The sequence below is a fragment of the Pinus tabuliformis genome, chromosome 9 (assembly GCF_031772625.1).
Source record: "Pinus tabuliformis cultivar Carrire ecotype Pingquan chromosome 9, CPIR1, whole genome shotgun sequence".
NCBI lineage: Eukaryota > Viridiplantae > Streptophyta > Pinopsida > Pinales > Pinaceae > Pinus > Pinus tabuliformis.
This window is the reverse complement of record NC_142307.1, coordinates 1,940,996,759-1,941,017,805: the sequence shown is the minus strand read 5'-3', so window position 1 is coordinate 1,941,017,805 and position 21,047 is coordinate 1,940,996,759. Positions and strand designations below refer to the sequence as shown.

Here is a 21,047-nt window from a genome sequence, read left to right as displayed (position 1 = left end):
CTCGTAACTTTTTCAGCCAGGATTAGGGTTGCTACACGTACCCCTTTGTCCTTGATGTTGGAGATGGTGTAGCCCCTTTTTTTCTTCTCCAGCTTGTACTTGGTCTTCATGGCTTCTACAAGGGCCAAATCACTGCCCTTTCCTTCGGCTATGGTTGCAGGGTCTTTTCCTTTGCAAGGGAGCCTAAGAAATGCAGTGAATTAGATCCGTCGTGATGGGGATAGGCTCCTCCAGCCATAGATATCCATCATGTACTAGGTAGAGTAGCTGCCTGATGACGAAAATTGTGATTGGCACGCGGTGGAAATGTGGTATCCATAATAAATTCGGTAGCCCAACCTTCTCCACACCACGCAGCCACTTCCGCAGTTCTAACGTTATCATCGCCCCCTCAGTTTTTTGCTTAATGAGGTTCCCAGTCTCTAGTTGGGGGAACTTCTCGCGGTCAATGAGGTCCCAATCTTCAAACTTCATGGTTGGCACACGGCCCAGGTGTGTGCCTTCAAACACTATGCTATCTAGGAGGAGCGGGGTCTAGAGTGAACTCTTGGTTTCGTCCAGGTCCTTTGGCACTTTGGTCTTCCCTTTCCGCGGAGGGATGTATGTGGGCAGTTTTGTTGCAGAGCGTGTAGGTTGAATATCCTGTTCCATGTCTTCGTCTTCTTCAGCTATGATGATAAGGGCCTGCAAATATTCTTCTTCCTCATATGTGTTGACCATGACAACTTTCCATTTTTCGGCCATTGATATCTTGTTGCGTAGTGGGTTCTTCGGGGACACGCGTATGGGGGCCATTTCTTGTTTATCTTTCTTAGACCTCGGCATTTGCAGTGATTTGGGGATTTCTACCACAACCACGGTGCCTTCTGGAACATCCTCCACCATTGGGGTTCGCGTAGCCTTGCCGACAGTTACATCTTCAATTCCAAAACCATCCTTAGTTGCTATCATCATATCTAGGCTGTAGTCTATCACTCACAAATTCAGGGGCTCAACTATTGCTCGACTCTTACTACTCAATACTATGCTCAATCGCTCAATTATCAAATGACCAAGTGTTGTTTTCTGGGTAGCCCATTGTGTTTTATAGCATTTTTTGAATTCAGATTTGATTGTTCCCACCCATTTCAGTCCATTAATGCTTTCTTGGCGGCAGTTTTTCCCAAATATTTCCCATAATTCGTGTCTCAAAAGCCCGTCGCCCGCTCCCTTTAGCCTCAAGTTGAGCATCCCATTGTGAATAGTGACTTCAACAGTCACTTCTCAGCCAACCCGCGTGGTAGCACAACCCTCCATGCACGTTCGCGGACCCTGTGACGCTGTGCTACTGCGCGCATCCCCAATATCATGCAGCTCCCAGGCAGAATAGTTTATAGTCCCATGCTTCCTTTCAACTGCCTGGAGCATTAAGAGTCTCCTTCCTATGGCCAGTTAGGTGGTCGCACCACCTGTGTGGTGCTTCATCTCGTTCTTCGCCATGGTTTGTGGAGAATACCCTCCTTCCATTATTGTGGTCAGCATCATGCACTTTACCACTTGCAATGTGCTACCCTCATCACTACGCTTGGCGATATGCAGTCCAAGCCAAGGCAACAAACTAACCAGTTCACACCGATAGTCCGCAAACTCATCAGTATGATCGTACGTACCTTGCCTTGCTATCTTTGGTTTTTTGACGAGAAATTCTTCCCTTATCTAGTCCACCAGCCTTTTGACCTCCACGTTCATCACAGCGCTTTTCTTCCCTAATCATCCCCTTTCTTTTTCAAGTTCATGGAGCCTAACATTTCCTCGTTGGATTTCTTCCTTAAGTCCAACATGTTTTGTTTCTTGCGGCTATGGGATCCCTTCTTTCCAGTCATTGTAAATCATCGTATCTACAGGTGTTGCTATGCGTGGTCAAGACTTTGCATGCTTCATAGATGATCCAGGTGGATCTTCAGATACAATGGCATGGAAAAACTCAGAAATCAAAGTGAGCATAATGAAGTCAACTCAGGACCAAAGTGGAGATCCCATCTTCTTGATTCCAACGGCTCAAACAATACTTCAATCTGAGTCTAGATGATGAAGTTATCGCACAAATAAGGATTCTTTGATCCTTAAGAAAATGGAGGATTTTCCTTTGAAAATGGGTCTTAAGCCTTTAAGGCCAAATCGCAATCAGAGGTCACATAGGAGGTAGACTTAAGCAAGGAGTAGTGGAACCCCTGATCGCTGATCTCTGATCAGATTGGATCGGCGAATCAGAGGTATTACATATATGTATATCAGCGGTGGTAGGTTGCGATTGGCGATTAATCAGATCGCCAGTTATACATCAGCGATCATTTATATATGGAAATCAGTGACAAGGCAACGATGATATACGAGTGGGGGGCCGATGCGATCGACCGACACCAATATCGGTGATTGGCAATTGGCTGTCGGCATTCCTCGTCAACCAGGACTTTAATTCCCCGATTTGCCAATTGCGATAAACAGGCCGAACTTGATAGATGTATATACCCAGTTTCATGTTTTTTGAAGTCCGGGTGCACGGTTTTGGACCGGATTTTTAGTGTTTTTGGGGTTTTGAGGTCTAATCCACTCAATGATAAACAAGACCATTTTGGGAAGCGATTGCACCCGTCGATCTTTCCACTCTACCAGTCTCTATAATGAACAAAGACAAGCCCCATTTTACATGGGATTTTGTCCGAGAAACCATTATAAAAAGGATCAAAGGAAGAGCATGGGAGGGGGGCATTTTTTATGATTGCAGCGTGCTATTTTGTAGAGGCCAAGAGCAATTATTAACCTATTGTGAACAGTTACACACTCCAACCCTCTTCTACAACTGCGGAAGCTTTGGCACTGCACATCATTCCACCTCTGGTATTCATTTCATAGCCATCTGGCAGATTGGAGGTATAAGCCTCTTTGTGGACAGTTGATGATTGTAATCCTCTTTCTTTCATGCCATTTTAATAAGAAAGGCATCCCCATTTGTTGCGTTGGGCTCGGAGACATAGTTCGAATTGGACGAACTCCATTATCAAGCCTCGATGTCTTCTTTTGTGCCTTTTATGTGTTTACTTCTTCTTTTCTTATGTGCACATTTTTGTGTTAAGCTGCAATTTTACATGTAATTCTTTTCTATACATCTATAAGCGAAAACATCCTAGATCAAGTGGTATCAGAGTAGGACTTTTTAGATGTGAATTGTATGTTTGTATGATAACAAGAGGCATGCTTCAAAGAGGTGAAGGGAATCTAGAACCTTTCGATCCAGAGGCCGGGCGTGCACCTCGAAGAAGAAACATGGTTGAAGAGGAAGCTCGTATTGAAGAGGAGCGCAATTTCAGAAAGAATTTCTATTCAATGGCAGAGAATATCAGTCAGCTGGTTATAAGACTGGAAAAAGCTGAAGAGAGGAATCCAGAAGGACAAGGTTCAGCACATGGGAATGATGGAGAAGAACCCCCTCCTTCTCCTTCTGGTGGTGAAGGTTCTTCTTCCCCACACCACCATAATCAGAGAAATCCAAAGGATGCATTAAAGAAACCTTTTTTTAAATTAGATGTTAAATTTGATCTTCCTGTGTTTTATGGTGAAAGTAACACAGAAAATCTTAACAATTGGATCAAGCATATTGAGGTTTATTGCAGGATTCAGCAAATTGTAGAGGATGAGGCGAAAATCTAGCTGGCCTCTCTATGGCTGGGCAACACAACTCTCATTTGGTGGGAGAGTAAATTGCAGAGCAGTAAAAATGTCGATAAGCTCTTTTCCTCATGGTCTGATTTTACTTCTGCGTTAAGGGAACAATTTTATCCCTTAGGATACAAATAGAAAGCTTTGATGAATTGGCAATATTTAAGGCAAGGCAAAGGGCAGGATGTTCAAAGTTTTACAGAATAATTTAGGAAGCAAACACTGAATTTGGGTATTGAATTAGATACACCTAAAGTTGTAACTAAGTATATTGGCTCACTGCATAGTTATATTCGGCATTCATTATTGTTGTTTAAACCAACCACTATTGACGTAGCTAGTGTGAAAGGAATTCATATTGAGAACAGGGGCAAGAATGAAAGAGAGGACCAATCCAGAAAGCCACCGTTCAAACCTCCCAATGGAAAATCCAAAGCGAAATGGAAATGGAAAGAGAAGAAAATATCAACAGCCAAAGAAGGAGAGTGGCCTTATTGCAATCATTGCAAGAAAGAAGGCCACGATGATGATCACTGTTGGAAGCAGCACCCAGAGAAATGCCCAAAGAAGTATGGAGGAAAAGGGAAGGAAAAAATAGTGGCAGCATCACAGCAAGATCTTGGATTAGATTCAGGAGATGAAGTGCTGGTCATAGCAGCGGGAACAAAAGGTACCTTTACACCTCCTATTGATTCTAAATCGCAGGAAAGCACCAGTTCTATAGAGGAGTCCATTTCAAATGATAGAAAAAGGATTGAATTATTTCATATCAGAGTAGTAGTAAACCATACCAAAGTAGAAACTCTGTTTGATACGGGGTCCCAAGCAAATTTAATTGCAGAATCTCTGGTAAAGAAGCTAGGCTTAGAAACAAAACTGCACCCAAAGCCTTACCCACTGGGATGGATACATGATAAAGTTAAATTGAATATAGCCCATTAGTGCAAGGTAAAATTTGTGATTGCTTCTAAGCTGGTAGATGAAGTAGATATGGATGTTATACCATTGGAAATTTGTGGCATGGTATTGGGAAGTCCCTACCTATATGAAAAAAAAGTTGTCTTTTTCTGCCATGAGAACAAATACCACATCACTAAGGATGGGATAGAGTACATAGTGCGGGCTCATCAAAACAAAATTAATGCCAGCCTTGTAAGCATTGGGCAGATGAAATGGCTGGTGAATTCTAGTAAAGAATGCATGCTTATGGTCGTAAGGGAGAAAGAGGCTGAATTTGCCTATGCGTTCCAGGGCTGCGATGGGAAGCACAAACAGGAATTAATGGAATTAATTCCCAATTATAATGAACTGTTTCAGGAGCCGAAGGGACTACCTCCGAAGAGGGAAATCCAACATGAAATCCAACTATTGCTTGATGCCCCTCTGCCAAATATCAGCATGTATAGGATCTCAGCAATCGAAATCGAAGAGATCAAGCGTCAAGAACAGGAATTGCTAGACCAAGGCGTGATCAAACTAAGCTCCTCTCCATGCGGGTCTCCGATTGTTCTAGTGCCAAAGAAGGAGGACAACTGGAGGATGTGCGTGGAATACCACACTCTCAACAAAATATTAGTAAAAAAACTCTATCCCCTCCCACGCATAGATGATTTATTGGATCAATTAAAAAGTGTTGTATATTTCACAAAATTGGATCTGCACAGTGGCTATCACCAAGTCTGAATTGCGGAGCAAGACGTGTGGAAAACCGCTTTCAAAACCAAGTAGGGGCTGTTCGAATGGATGGTAATGCCATTCGGGCTTTGCAACGCTCCAACCACCTTTATGCGGGTTATGAATCATATATTTCATCCTTTCATTGATGAGTTTGTTCTTGTATATTTAGATGATATATTAGTTTTCAGCAAGAGTTAGTTTGAACATGTGAGTCATGTAAAGAAAGTGCTTGATGTGTTGAAGAAAGAAAAACTCTTTGTAAAATTGTCAAAGTGTGAGTTCGGGAAAACCTCTTTGGGTTACCTAGGTCATATTGTTGGTCATGGTCAGTTAAAAATTGATCCCGCTAAAGTTGAATCAATTGTAAATTGGCCTAAGCCTACTAGTGTAACTGAGGTTCGTAGCTTTCTAGGTGCAGTCCAATATTGGAGGAGATTTATTGCTAATTTCTCTATTATTGCAACACCTTTGCACACATTGCAAAGTGTGAAATAGGTCTTCCAATGTGGAGGAAGATAACATAAGTCCTTCGAAATATTGAAGGAGAAAATTAGCAACGCGCCAGTCTTAGCCTTACCCGATCTCCAATAGCCATTTGAGATCGAAACCAATGCCAGTGGTTATGCCATGGGAGCTGTACTGATGTAGCAAAAGAAGCCAATTTTTTACCATTCTGAGAAGTTTTCTCAAGCTGTGATAAACTATCCCACCTATGACAAGGAGCTTAATGCCTTGACATAGAGTGTAAAAAAGTGGAAACACTATCTGATCGGCAAGGAGACCATCATCCATACAGATCATCAACCCTTGCAGTACCTTCCGTCACAAACCAAGTTGTAGCAAACTCGTCATTTCAAGTGGATGGGCTTTCTTCAATAGTTTCATCTGGTAATAAATTATAAGAAGGGAACTAGCAATAAAGTGGTCGATATGCTAACTCACCCTCCTATTTTTTCTTTTGTTATTTTGCATAATGCTTCGTCGTCTTTTGAACGTTATGCTGAATAATATGCTAACAATGATGACTTTAAGGAGTTTTATGCAAAACTAACCCATGGTTCACAGGTGGAAAACTATCACTTACAGGGGAAATTGTTGTATCACCTTGGTAAATTGTGTATTCCCACAGGAGAAAGAGTGCATGTAATTTGAAAGGCCCACACCTCTCTTGTGTCTGGACACTTTGGTGTCAAGAAGACTTTAAGTCATGTACAAAGATTTTACTTTTGGCCTTATATGAAAAAAATTGTGACTCACTATGTAAAGGGTTGTGTGATGTGTTCTGTTTCAAAGCCCTCTAATAGAAAACTTGGGCTCTACACACCACTCCCTATTTCGAGTCATCCATGGGAAAGTTTGTCAATGGACTTTGTAGGAGGTATACCTTTGTCTAGGAAGGGTCACGACTATTTGTATGTCATCATTGACCGGTTTAGTAAAATGTGTATTCTTATGCCTTGTAAAAAGCAGATTACTACAGAGCAGACTGCTTCTCTTTTCTTTCAGTATGTTTCGGTCCACTTTGGATTACCCACATCAATTGTGTCAGATCAAGACTCTCACTTCCTTGGAGAGTTCTGGACTAGCTTGTAGAGGATGATGGACACCAAATTGAAAAGGAGCACGACATTTCACCTGCAAACCGATGGGCAAACAGAGGTTGTTAACCGTACCGTGGTACATCTATTACGAGGCTATTGTGGGAAGCATCCCAAGTTGTGGGATGAACATCTCCCCTATATACAACATTCCTATAACCAAGCAGTGCATTCATCGACACAGCATTCACCATTCGAGACATGCTTTGGTTACCTACCAAAGGACCCTTTAGACATGGTCTTTGGAAGGGAGGATGGCTCCAGTGGATGTAATGATAAAGACAAAGCTCAACAGTTCATTCAGCAAATCTAAATGATTCACCAAGTAGTGCAAGAACAGTTGGAAAAGAGTTAAGTCCGTTACAAGGCTCAACACGATAAACACTAGGTCCACCATCAATTCCAAGTGGGCGACAAGGTGTGGTTCCACATTAGCAAAGACAGGATGAAGGGAGAAGGAAAGAAGTTGTGGCCAATCCGGTATGGACCATTCACCATATTGGAGAAGATTTGGAACAATGCATTTCATCTTAACTTACCAGTATATATGTAGATATACTCAGTAGTGAATATGGAGAACCGGAAGCTGTATGAACCTCCTTTGATCATGGACACTGAGGAGGTGGGCACAGTTCCTACCGTCGATGATTTCGCGCCTGAATATCTTGATGAGTTGCCTGAAGACATCATCCTCGACATAAGAACCAAGACTTCACAGCGAGGAGACATAGAGTACCTTCGAGTTGGATTCAAGGGAATGCATCCCAGTAAGGCCAGATCGTTGGAGAAAGAGAAAGTGAGGGCACAGTACCCTCACTTTCCAATTGACTAATGAAAATCTTTTGGCGGTCCAAAAGCTCCTCAACGGGGAGGATTGATCTAGGTGGATCTTCAAATACAATGGCATGGAAAAACTTAGAAATCAAAGTGAGCATAATGAAGTCAACTCGGGACCAGAGCAGAGATCCCGTCTTCCTGATTCCAATGGCACAAATGGTACTTCAATTCGATTCCAGATGATGAAGTTATCGCACAAAGAAGGATTCTTTGATCCTTAAGAAAATGGAGGATGTTCCTTTGAAAATGGGTCTTAAGCCTTTAAGGCCAAATCACAATCGGAGGTCGCATAGGAGGTGAACTTAAGCAAGGAGCAGTGGAACCCCCGATTGCTGATCTCCGATCAGATTGGATCGGAGGTAACCGACCGGAGGTCTTACATATATGTATATCGGCGGTGGCAGGTTGCGATCGACGATTAATCGGATCGGCGGTTATACATCGGCAGTCATATATATATGGAAATCGGTGACAACGCAGCGGAGATATACGAGCGGGTGTCGATGCGATCGGCCGACATCGATATCGGTGACCGGTAATCAACGGTCGGCATTCCCCGTCAACTAGGACTTTAATTCCCCGATATGCTGATTGCGATAAACAGGCCGGACCCGATAGATGTATATACCCGGTTTCATGTTTTTTGAAGTCCGGGTGCACGGTTTTGGACCAGATTTTAGTGTTTTCGAGGTTTTGAGGTTTGATCCACTCAATGATAAACAAGACCATTTTGGGAAGTGGTTGCACTTACCGATCTTTCCACTCTACCAGTCTCTATAATGAACAAAGACAAGCCCTGTTTTACATGGGATTTTGTCCGAGAAGCCATTATAAAAAGGATCAAAGGAAGAGCACGGGAGGGGGGCATTTTTTATGATTGCAGCACGCTATTTTGCAGAGGCTGAGAGCGATTATTAACTTGTTGTGAACAACTACACACTCCAACCCTCTTCTATAGCTGCGGAAGCTTCGACGCTGCATACCATTCCACCTCTGATATTCATTTCATAGCCATCTAGCAGATTGGAGGTATAAGCCTCTTTGTGGATAGTTGATAATTGTAATCTTCTTTCTTTCATGTCATTTTAATAAGAAAGGCCTCCCCATTTGTTGAGCTAGGCCCGGAGACGTAGTCCGAATTGGACGAACTCTGTTATCAAGCCTTGGTGTCTTCTTTTGTGCCTTTTATGTGTTTACTTCTTCTTTTCTTATGTGCACAATTTTGTGTTAAGCTGCAATTTTACATGTAATTCTTTTCTATACATCTATAAGCGAAAACATCCTGGATCAATAGTGATTACAACCTCTGCCTTGTACTTAGGCTTCAGAAGTGTTTGCACGGTCAGGGTTTTGCACATGGTCTTATAAGCCCACAGAACCGCTGGTACGCACAGGTCCCAATCAATGTGCCTCACCTAGTGGACGTCGTTTAGTACCTCGCACACCTTAACAAAGACTTCCACACGGATAATCTTTCGCGTGCTTGGTCTTATCATACTTCGTTTCTCGCGCCCTTGCCTCTTGTTTGTCGGTCCTGTTTCCTATCGCGAGGATGGTGTGTGTTTGTAGAGGTTGCGTACCATATGCCCCTACCCATCTCGAGAGGTGGGTGCGCAGGCTGTATCATCCATCATATTTGGCTTTCATCTGCATCTGAGGCTTTCCAAACCGTATGAGCATCATCCTTCTACACTCCCCCTAGTCCCCAAAATTCTACTGGTGCGCACCCCACCACCTTGTGGGCGTAGCGCATAGTGCCCATTTCAGCACATCGAAATGCTGTTATTCCGGTACTTATTTTTCAAAATTGTTAAGGAAATCATTTACTATGATCAGTTTGTCATACATAGGTAGATCTCTTGCCTCTGATGTTACACAGTGTAATGAATTTACCATCATGTTTCAATTGAGTGTGGTTACCTCGTGTAACTGATTCGGCCATCTTTCTATCTCCTCGTCCGAATATAAAGTCCAGGAGCTTTCGCGCTCCCACAAAATCTTGCCATCTGCTGTCAGATTCACCCAAACCTTCTCTCACGCGGTTATCTTGTAAATATAGTCTAGATCATCGTCATTCTTGTTGTCTTGCACTAGCTCCGTGTAGCGCGATCCTTTCGTAGGGTCTAAAGGTACCACTACGCGTAGTGACTTTTTCTCAAAAATCATCTTGCACTTCTTTAGATTTATCACTCCATTCATATCAGTGGCCCAATCCATTCCCAGTAGTGCGGGATAGGGATTGCTATCATCAACAATCTCTATCACTTCAAAATCTGCAAGCGTGCTCGCACCTTCGATATCTACCATTATTCAGTGCAATCTCCCCATCGGTAGGATCTTTTGCTAGTTCGCCATTCTCAATTGAATAGAAGGCCATTGCAACATAGGCTTGCCCATGCGCTCCCATGTTTGCTTTAGCAGGACGTTCACATCTGATCCTAGATCCAAAATCAATTAATCCATTTCATATTCCCTGATTTGCGTAGTCAATCTCATCTCCCTTCCTGTTTGCGTCGCATGCTTTCCGAGCTTCCGAACTACGCGTGGTTCTCCATGTCCAGCGCATTTAGTGATGAGTTCTTGCAACCCCTTCACCACTTTTCTGTCGTACAACAGATTCATGCATGTCTCCAGAAAGGTAGTGAGCATTGATGGGTCCATCTCTAGTTCTAGTTTGTCTTTACTACCTGAAGTGAAGGCCTCCATGAAGCTCTTCTTAGTTTCCATGAACGTCTCCTTCGCACACACCAAATCAAACTCTGGTTCCTTTGTTGGAGCCTTATGAACCTAGGCACTCTCTTCGGGTTGTTTTCCCTTGTCATCTCCTGTCGTGATACCACTTCGAAGCACAATGTTTACATTCGGGTCTTTTTCACACGGCTCAGACCTCATCATTTGCAGGTTCTGCGTCGGGGGAGGTTGGAGTGTTCCTTTATCGCACAACCTCGCTATCAATGTGGGGCAATCTTCTGTCTCATGATCAAACTAAGTACAATATAAACATGATGCTCTCATAGGATTTGTACAGTCGTGGGCATAATGTCCTGGCCCTCCGCAATGGACTAAATTAAATTAGAACTAAGTAATTCAATATATAAACAAAATTAATATTATAACATTCTAATATATAATAAAAATAAAACCCCTTCACGTATCCCTAGTATTTATATGATTAAATAAATTAAAGAAGGAATTAAATAATTTAATTTAATAACCTACTGAAAATATTTTAATTAAATAAATATAACATTCTAATATATAATATATTATAATTAGTTATTATTCACTACAATTAGAATATTATTATTAGAAGTTTTTTACCTTTGACTTATTAACATTATATAATCTAGTCATTATATAGCCGTTGATGGTCAACCTAGTCAACCTAGCCATTTGGAAGATCTGCTCTCCCTATTTATTTTGCAGCCATGATCTGACTCCTCAACTTGTCCTGACGATGAACCACACTAGTTGGTTCGAAACGCATCGACAAAGGTTTTCCACATGTGATTTACGCCGAAACTCTTCTTATAAATGTAACAAATCAGCTGTCTGTAACCCCTTCCTGGTCCCATTCCACCTCGACCTCATCCGCGCCCTTGAAATCCAGTGCGCGTCATCCCTACATTTTGATCAAGGGCTTGCGTTTCAGTCCGAACCCTATAGGTAGGATTCTGATCCATCATTAGTTCATAAATTCTACAGGTATGCTCATCATGGCCTACTGACCTGCAGAAATTACAGAACAACTATTGGGATGTCTGCGTATACTTCTGTAATAGATGACAGTTATCTGTAGCATTCTTCCCTCTTATTTGACAAAATGTGCACCATAATGCAAGCACCGTGCTTGGTCCCGCTTGTGCCTCTAGTCTTAGTGGCATTGGTCCTCCTCTTGCCATGTAGTTTGTGAAGACTAGACAATGGTCCTTGTCATGTCCCTAGCCTTTGCATTTTATGCACCATACTTCCTCGCGTGCTTCTAGGCGAGCTGTCCTATCTTGTTTCAAGCTATGTATTTCGAGACACAAACTTTTCAAATGCAAGTTGATCTATTGCACTCCTAGGTTAGGATCTTGTATTGGGGTCTTATGCAGTCTCATTGTAATCTCCAGGGCTTCGGCATGAGTAGATAGCTTCTGTTGTGACAGTGTGGTCCTTAGATGCAATGTTAGTGACGCTACAAACCATGTGCGGTGTTGTCCATCCGTCAAGGTCACATTGGCTTCACGAATCATACTCTTTAGTCTCTGATCCAGCTCCCAGGGGGTCTCGCCTGGAAGCATCGCAATTTCCTTAAACCCGATAATCGACTGTGTCTTCGATTTTGGCCTGCTAAATTCCCTGTTCAGCGCAGCTTGGATATCTGTGATCCCCACTTTTGTATGGTCATTAGAATGTTTAATGTACCATGTTAGTGCGCGTTCCTGCAACACGCTTACCAGCCTTTGCCTTCTTTATGTTGTCATTCGTGATTCCTTGTGCTTCCCATATGGCCTTTACCATGAACCAATATTGGTCTGGATCTTTGTTCCCTACTCTTTTGAACACCATCAACTTTATTGCGCTTGCCATACTGAACTGTGGTGGTGACAAAGGTGGTGTGGGGGAAGATGGTGAAATTGGTGGTGGTGTAGGTGGATGTGGTATGTGCGGAATTCGTTGTCTTATCAGGTTGATCGCGTTCCTTGGTGAAACTTTTGTGAGATCCTCCTCGCTCTTTCATGGAGGTGAAATCAAGGGACTAGTCTCTAATTCTTCACTACTTTCGTTTCTGTAGATCCTCCCACTTCGCGTGGCCCCAAACATCAATATATTTGCATAACCTGTTTTTTACACAGTAACATTTTAATCTAAGTGTTCAAAGATTTAATGTACTTACCTCATCGTTCTTTGAGGAAGTGTCGTTTCACCTCGTTGTAGCTGATTGTCGTATCTACCGTGAACTCGGTGATAAACCCTCCTATAATTCGATCGATCCAATGGTCCACAGTGCGTGCGATATTATCTTCCAATGCTTCTAGTCGGCGCACCAACTCTGGGGTCCACACAATAGGTTTGTTGAGCCTACACCTTCCCTGACTGTCTGCTAGATCCACTCATAGAACTCAGAGGGGAAGGATGCAAATAAAATTTTGTGGATTTCCGTATATAAGTAGTGCTCTAACCACTATTCCTTCAATACTCATGGATTCATATTTTCCTGCGCCGCGAACTCATGAATTTTTCTATCCAACCACCCTTCAATTTCTTTCTTTGTCGGATTCCAATGACACGACATCAGACATCTCTTATGCAGATCCCGGTCCCAGGAACAGGACCATTTGTTAGCTTGTTGGGGCCTGACCCAAGTTTAGAGGTGATTTAGTTAAACAAATCCCGGTACTACTGGCACTTTTAGCAACAGTCCGCGGAGCGAGGACTGAGGTTTCACTCGAAGAAGTATGGGAGGGTGCTAGAACCAAGTTTCCACACCCTGGAGATGTTTGATGGGTTCAAGTAGTCTGCGGTTCGACCTTGCACGCATGTTGCTGCGCGCACTTGTCTGAGTCCCACAACCTGATATGCTTCCTTCGTGCAACCTTACTCGGGGGCCAAACGTTGATATTACCCAAGTCTTACGAGTGCTCCATTGTTAGTTGATTAACTTAGCTTATTTGTATGTGTTAAGTTATATCCTTACCAATATAAACCATTCATACCTATGTGCACAATAAAATAAATAGTATAATTGTAGTTCAAACCAAAGCATGCATTAATCTAGAACTAGATACACAAAGTAATGCCAAACTTCCTTTTATTAATATCTCTTTTCTTTACAGACTCAACTCCGCCCTGCGCACTCAGCTGCAAGGGTCCATGCAGTCAGCTGCGGACTACTAGGCCTCTGCGCACTCAGTTGCAGAGCCTTCCCCTACTCTACGACCCAAGACACACTTAGCTACTCAGAATATTACTCTGCTTCGCTATTCTTCTATGCCATTCTATTTCCTTTTCTACCTCTTACATTAAAGCCTCGCTTTTTTTATACAATCCCATGGTCCGCGGACCATGGACAGGCCGACATTACATTACAAAACTTAGGGCAGACAACGCTATGACTCTAACATACTTCCGTGCCCGCAATTCACGGGGCTTTACAACATTATTCGGTCAAAACATGGGCTTTGAGCCCAAAAACATGCTTCGGGGAGATTCCATGCCCAACATTACTTTACTACCCTTTCACCATTAGTGACCATTTCTTGTAGAAACGTATTCAAATTTATCTTCAATTCTTCCATCTTATCATCCATGCCATTCATTTTAGCGTCCATGCCATTCATCTTAGCTTCCATGCCATCCATATTAGCTTCCATACCATCCATATTAACTTGCATGTCATTCATATTAGCTTCCATGCCATTCATCTTGGCTTCATTTACCTTTAGTGAGAGTGAAATTTATTGTACTTGGTCTTGTAATTTTGATATATCATGTTGCATTTCTTCCTCTTCTTCACAAGTCATGTTAGAGCTTTCAGGTTAGTTTCTAGGTGTTTCAATTTTCTTTCTTCGGGGCATTAATTAATGTTAATAATTCTTCATTATTCCCTTTGAATTCCTTCAAACTAATTTTTCAAACCAATCTTATGCAAAATTTAGAAAAACTACGCACCTTTTTTTCACTTTGTAAGAGCTCGATATTGAATCTGTTGTATCTCTATAACTGTGGATCTCAAATATCTGAAATCTCGTCCTGCGGTAGCCCTTTGAGTCCTCTTTCTAACCCCGCAAATTTGATCAAGATTGGATTCTCCAAGGAAGAGTTATGCTAAATCTCCCATAGTGACCTGATTATAAACTAGTTTAGTAGAGCGAACTTGTATGACGTGCCACGTGTCACTGTTGACCTTAGTACCTAAAACTGATACATAGAAAAATATAGGCCATCCTATTTTTGAAACTTCTTACGAAATTTCAATATGATGCTCAAAAAAAAAAATTATGACGATTTTCCCCAGGTCGCCTATTTGGAATGTAATTAGTCACATTTATATTATATTATAATTGTTTATAATATTTATCTTATGGTTTATATACCTTAGGTTTATAATATTAGTCCCCTAGGTTTAATATTATACTCTTGGGTTTATTATTTCCTTGTGTTTATGATATCAATCCCTTGGGTTTATAATATCAATGACGGTCAATTGTGATCTAAGATTGCATTTTCATAAGGATTGTCTCTATATGAAAATCAACTATGGTCACCATGTTTATTTTAGTGTTTACAATATTTATCTTGGGGTTTATATACCTTGGGTTTATAATATTAGTCCCCTGGGTTAATATTATTCCCTTGGGTTCATAATCCCTCAGGGTTTTATTATTAATCCCATGGGTCTATACTATCAATCCATTGGGTTTATTATTCCCTTGGGTTTATAATATCAATCATGGTCAACCATGGTCAATCATAGCCACCATGGTCAAATGTCGCATTGTGACAAAGATTATCTCAATATGAAAATAAACCACGGTCAAACTTGGTTCAATGTCACATTGTAACAAAGATTGTCTCATTTATAGTATTTATCTTAAGGTTTATATACCTTCAGTTTATAAGATTAATCCATTAGGTTTAATATTACACTCTTGGGTTTATAATGCCTTGGGTTTTTAGTATTAATCCCTTAGGTTTATTATTCCCTTGGGTTTATTAAATTGTGTTTAATTATTTTTTATAATTTTTCTTATGTTATTTCTAAAATTATTTTAAATGGTTATTCATTAGTTTATATTTATTTATTATTATATAATATTATCAATATGTAATATTAATAATATTATATATTATTATTAATAATAATATTAGTAATATTATAAATAATAATATTAAATATAATACCGCATTATTAATAATATTGATATTTGTTGATATACGCCTATCAACATTTATCAACCACATTTATAATAATTTAAATGTGGTTGTGCTAGTGTTATTGAACAATCTCCCTCATACTAAATTGTAGAGTGCCTTTCAACCCAAACAAACATTATTAATATATAATAGGCAATAACCTCATCACTACAATCTTAAATAATAAAAGGATATCATCTCAATATATATTCATAAAATATTTCACTTTAACAATTTTAAGCAAAAATATTTTCATACATTCACAACAACAACAACAACAAAATAAAACTTAATTATGTGGATACACATATCTATTTTAGAATAGGTCTTCTAGAATTTTAATTTAATTACCAGTACTTATTAGGTAGATGGTAGATATTTGACCTCCATGGAATATGTCGGAATATTCATAGTAGTATTCACAGATCAAGGGTTACTATCTCTCTCCAAGTTAGTTATGCTATTTTAATGAATTTATGTCAATTGATTAATTAAAGAAAATTTCATATGAACATGTTTCATATTGGTCTTATAACAAAAGCTATTTAGAAGTTAAAAAATTTAATGGAAAAATGAGGATGAATCTCTATGATTAAGAATAAGAATAATGTTTAATTCATATATTAATTATTTTTATAATTAATAATAATAACAATTTAAAATAAATAAAGTTATAATTTATTTATTTTTTATGATTTTTTTTAGTCTAGGTAAAATGAGATATAATGTGGGGTGAGTATTTTGATGTTTATCATGGATTGATGTCTATCCATATTTACGAGTCATTTTACATTTTCCATTATTGTATTTCAAATGCTCTATATATATGTGTGTGTGTGTGTGTGCCATTAATTAACTTGCATTTTTGGATGCATAAATGGATTCAATGCCTTGAATATCCCTTTGGGCACTTTGATTGTGTAGGCAACACAACTTAAACTTGTTATTCCAACCAATCTTTGCTACATTTCTCACAAAATTGACAAAAGCATATCCTTGAAAAAAGTTAAAATGTACAATAATAATTTTTTTAACCATACAAAATTATTTGTTTGAATATATATATATATATATAGTTGTTTTCTTGTTTATTTTTTGTTACAGCCTCCAGTATGTCTTAAAATTGTTTTTGCTTGGCTAAGAGCTCAATGAAACAAGTTAACAACCCAAGAACTAGAGGCATTTGATAGGAGTGTCCCCTTTTGGACCACCAAATAGTAATTCAAAGTGGTGTAGTTTTCCTTGAATAACAGTGATTTTAATTGCATTGGTGGATAACAACAAGTGATTTTTATCCCCACTATTAGTTTGATAATTAAGTTATGATAACTTTTCCCATTATTTAAAAAAAAAAAAAAAAAAAAAAAAAAAAAAACTTAACGCATACATAATAGATACATAGTTGATCGAATTAGTAGTCTAACAAGGCGGAGGAATTATCTGGTTTCCGGTGCCGCCCGGAAAAACCTCTGGCTCCAGTGACCGACAATTCCTCCACCCTTCGCCACCCTACGCAAGCTCCGCCCAGCTCTGCCACCTTCCACATTAACTACGTCTGATAGGAGCCCCGACTTCCATCGTTGTCTTACCGTCGGGAGTTAATTCACATTTCAATTCGAATTCCAGTTTTCAGTGGGCTGCTCCTAACCAATTCGACCCGGCACTCCGCAGCTCCCTCCCCTGCAGTTCACCAGGTCACCAGAACAGGTGGAAAACTCACGAAACGGGCTCGACTCGCACCTGCAGCTCACCAGAACAACGAAAAACTCACTCCGACGCTCTGTAGCTCACCACCTGCACCACCCAGGCGACAAACATGCAGGTTCAACACGTTGAACCCGCTCCCTTGTTAGACTACTCCTGACAAATGTATTCTTATTCATCTCTAACTCTATCAATTAGGACCACCTGCTGTCTTTGACCACCTTCTGCAACATCCTGTGAGGATAAATCGAAACTGTTGCTTTCAATTCCCAAACTCATCAACACCAAAAAAAATGGCACAATAACAGTAGAGACCACTTCCATCATTTTGAAAGTGCTACAGAAACCGTGCAGTAGTAGGAGGGCTGTTGATAACCTACTCTGTCCTTGTGCTCTGTGCTCTAAACATACAGAACTGTCAGCACTAGTACTCCAGTTTATTAAGTCTGACTGTTGCCACTGCCATTATGATACTACGCCTACTGACAAATAAATCTGGGCGTCGTGCTGGTATATTAGAGATTCGGATATTAGACAGGCAGGTTCAACACGTCGAACCCACTCCCTTGTTAGACTACTCCTGACAAATATATTCTTATTCATCTCTGACTCTATCAATTAGGACCACCTACTGTCTTCGACCACCTTCTGCAACATCCTGTGAGGATAAATGGAAACCGCTGCTTTCAATTCCCAAACTCATCAACACCAAAAAAAAATGGCACCATAACAGTAGAGACCACTTCCATCATTTTGAAAGTGCTATAGAAACCGTGCAGTAGTAGGAGGGCCATTGATAACCTACTCTGTCCTTGTGCTCTGTGCTCTAAAAATACAGAACTGTCAGCACTAGTACTCCAGTTTATTAAGTCTGATTGTTGCCACTGCCATTATGATACTACACCTACTGACAAATAAATCTGGGCATTGTGCTGGTATATTAGAGATTCAGATATTAGTAACTTACCATTCAGGCAAGAGTTATCCACTTTTTTTTGCTGCAATTGATGTTAATTATTGCATCTAAGTGAGTCGATTTGTTGTGGGGATCCAACTATGTGTATTAACTGCCATTGCTTAGTTAATGGCATTCAAATAAATCTCAGAGAATGCGTTGGAATTATTGATAGCCCTGAATGCCTGGAATCTTCTGGGGAAATCAACTGGTTGTTGATTAGGCCCATAGTTGGTTGCCTGTGAAGCAATCACATGAAAAATAAGTCATTCTGGATTCTGAAGTTTTGTGACCGCCATTCTGTATTCTGAACTTTTGTGACTGCCCAAAATATTAATGGACCAGTGACACACCACTGCAGAGCTTGAACTGAACTTTAACAGACCTACTTTCAACTATTTGCTCCATAGTGTCTGTTCATCAATTTTAGTAAATGTTGTATCATCTAAGCGTTTCCAAGTTTTTATACTTGTAACACCTTGCCATGTTTTTTCACCTTTTTCAAGAGTAGCCATAATCACTCTGGCTCGTCTTGACCATCCTGCTTTTCCATAAGCATGGTAGCCAAATCCACCCCCATAACACAGCCAAATTCCCTGATATTTCCCACAAAAATCATTGACATGGTCGTGACCTGTGAAGGCTACCTTGATGTCCCCAGTGCTTACAAAAGTGCTCAAGACACCTGAGTTTATGGAAGCACAACCCACTCCTTCCTGCATTTCACCCACAATTTCTGAACCTCCAAGGTACCATTCCTCATACAGAGGAATATGGAAAAAGCCAAGAGCTGGAGCTGGATCAGTCTGTGGAGCCCATCCACTTTTATATGTATCCTGCCAATATCAAAATAAAACAAAATATATGCCTACAGTGAATCTTTTTAGCCCTCTCATGTCCAAAATATGTTCTAAAATCAACAAGCCTCCAGACAAGAATAATGCAACACTATATAGGTGGCATGTGCCTCTTCAAGACAAAATTTTAGATTTGATAAATCGGGCTGGAGTGGCAGAAATATGTGTTCAAAAAGCATATAAAATACAGTATACCCTTTCAGAAAACCTAGCTGTAATAGTGCAGAAACATCTCGGAGCCCAGCCCGCTGGCTTTCTTTGATCCACCCATAGCCAGAAATTCCAGGAACAGTCGACTTATATTGGATTAATGATAACTACAAGAAAATAGCCACTGTTGCCTTGTTTGATTCCTCTCACTTAGAAAGAAGTTAGTGCATGTTAACTTCAGGTGCTTATTCCTAGATGATCTAAGGCGTCAATTACAATTAACTAATGTTTACTATTTAGTAGTAAAGTTGCTCTTCTGTGTAAAAATATGAGAGTAAATTGTGTGGGCTGCTATCTTAAAAATGCTAAAAGTACATAGAAAACAACTCAAAAAATACCTAGCTGGGCATGCAAACCAATGCAAAACTATGCTGAAAACTATTAATTGCCATGTAAAACAGAGTTGAACAACAAACTATTCACTATGTTTATGTAGGAAATAACTAATTAAATGTTGATTTTGTATTTTAAATGTTTTCCTGTGCATGCAATTGAGAAAGAGGTACAAGTCTTTTTTCTTTCTGCAGTAAGTATGGAAAACTAGCAAGTTTTTTTTTTACAGGAAACTGAAGAAAATGAATGAAAATCAACTGATCTATTGATCTATATACCTAAGAATGCACAAAAAATGAGTAAAATTGAATAAGTTTGTCTCTAATGGTTAAAGTAACCAGGTAAATTGACCGATGCCTTATATCAAGTCTAATAAATTAATAATGAATGTAAAAAGGGCAAGTTTAAATAGCATTCACAAACCATTGATGTTGAATGATGGATTTAGTAGACAGTAGACTTATTTGTCTTTTTTAGTTTAGGATTTAGTTTCTAGAACTTAGGAGTATTTTATCTTTATTATGGCTTATTCTGTAAACATAACATGACAGTTTAAGTTCTAAGTTTGAACCTACCTTTTGAACTGTTGATTGCATTTTGCAACTCCTTGGTCGTGAATATGATGCTTTGTTTCATTTCGTGGATGATGTTATCGATTACAATTTGTTGATGGCAAATATTATCTGTTGAAACTTGAAGGTTGATGTTATGGTTGGTCATTTGATGACAATGATATAACTGCTAGATGATTGATGCTATATGTGTATTGAATGGTTAATAGTTTAATGATGATCATTAATCCAATAAATGATTTTTTTTGGAACCTGGCAATATATGATGGTTGGTTTTTTAATTTGAACTCCATATATATGAATTCACTGTCCTCTTCAAATACACTTAAAAATGCCTATTATCTGCCAAAACTGGTGATGGTTGGTGAGATTTTCCTATCAAGTAAGTTGCATTCTCCAATATAAAAATAAATTTGGCATTTTAATTTTTTTGGGGATATTATATAAATTCAACTACTCAAATTTTTATTTTTCTTTGAATATTCCAATTTCTAATCAAATTTTAAACAAATCACCTTATTAAACAGCTACCATTACCTTATTGAAATTCTAAATAATTTATTCTAAATCATTCAGGTCAACATAGATATAATTTATACGTCTCTTTTTGTTCATCTTTATTTTGACATTAAAATAAAAATATGAAATGAAAAATCAGCGTTGATATCAGCCCCATTCATATGTTTTCAGTGTTGACAATGGGTAT

General features: G+C 39.6%; 1 pseudogene; it reads right to left on the bottom strand.

Annotated features, from left to right (window-relative positions):
- Nucleotides 1-18,764: 18,764 nt before the first annotated feature.
- Nucleotides 18,765-19,828, bottom strand: LOC149156734 (putative inactive purple acid phosphatase 28 pseudogene; annotated as a pseudogene).
- Between the last annotated feature and the right edge of the window lie 1,219 nt (nucleotides 19,829-21,047).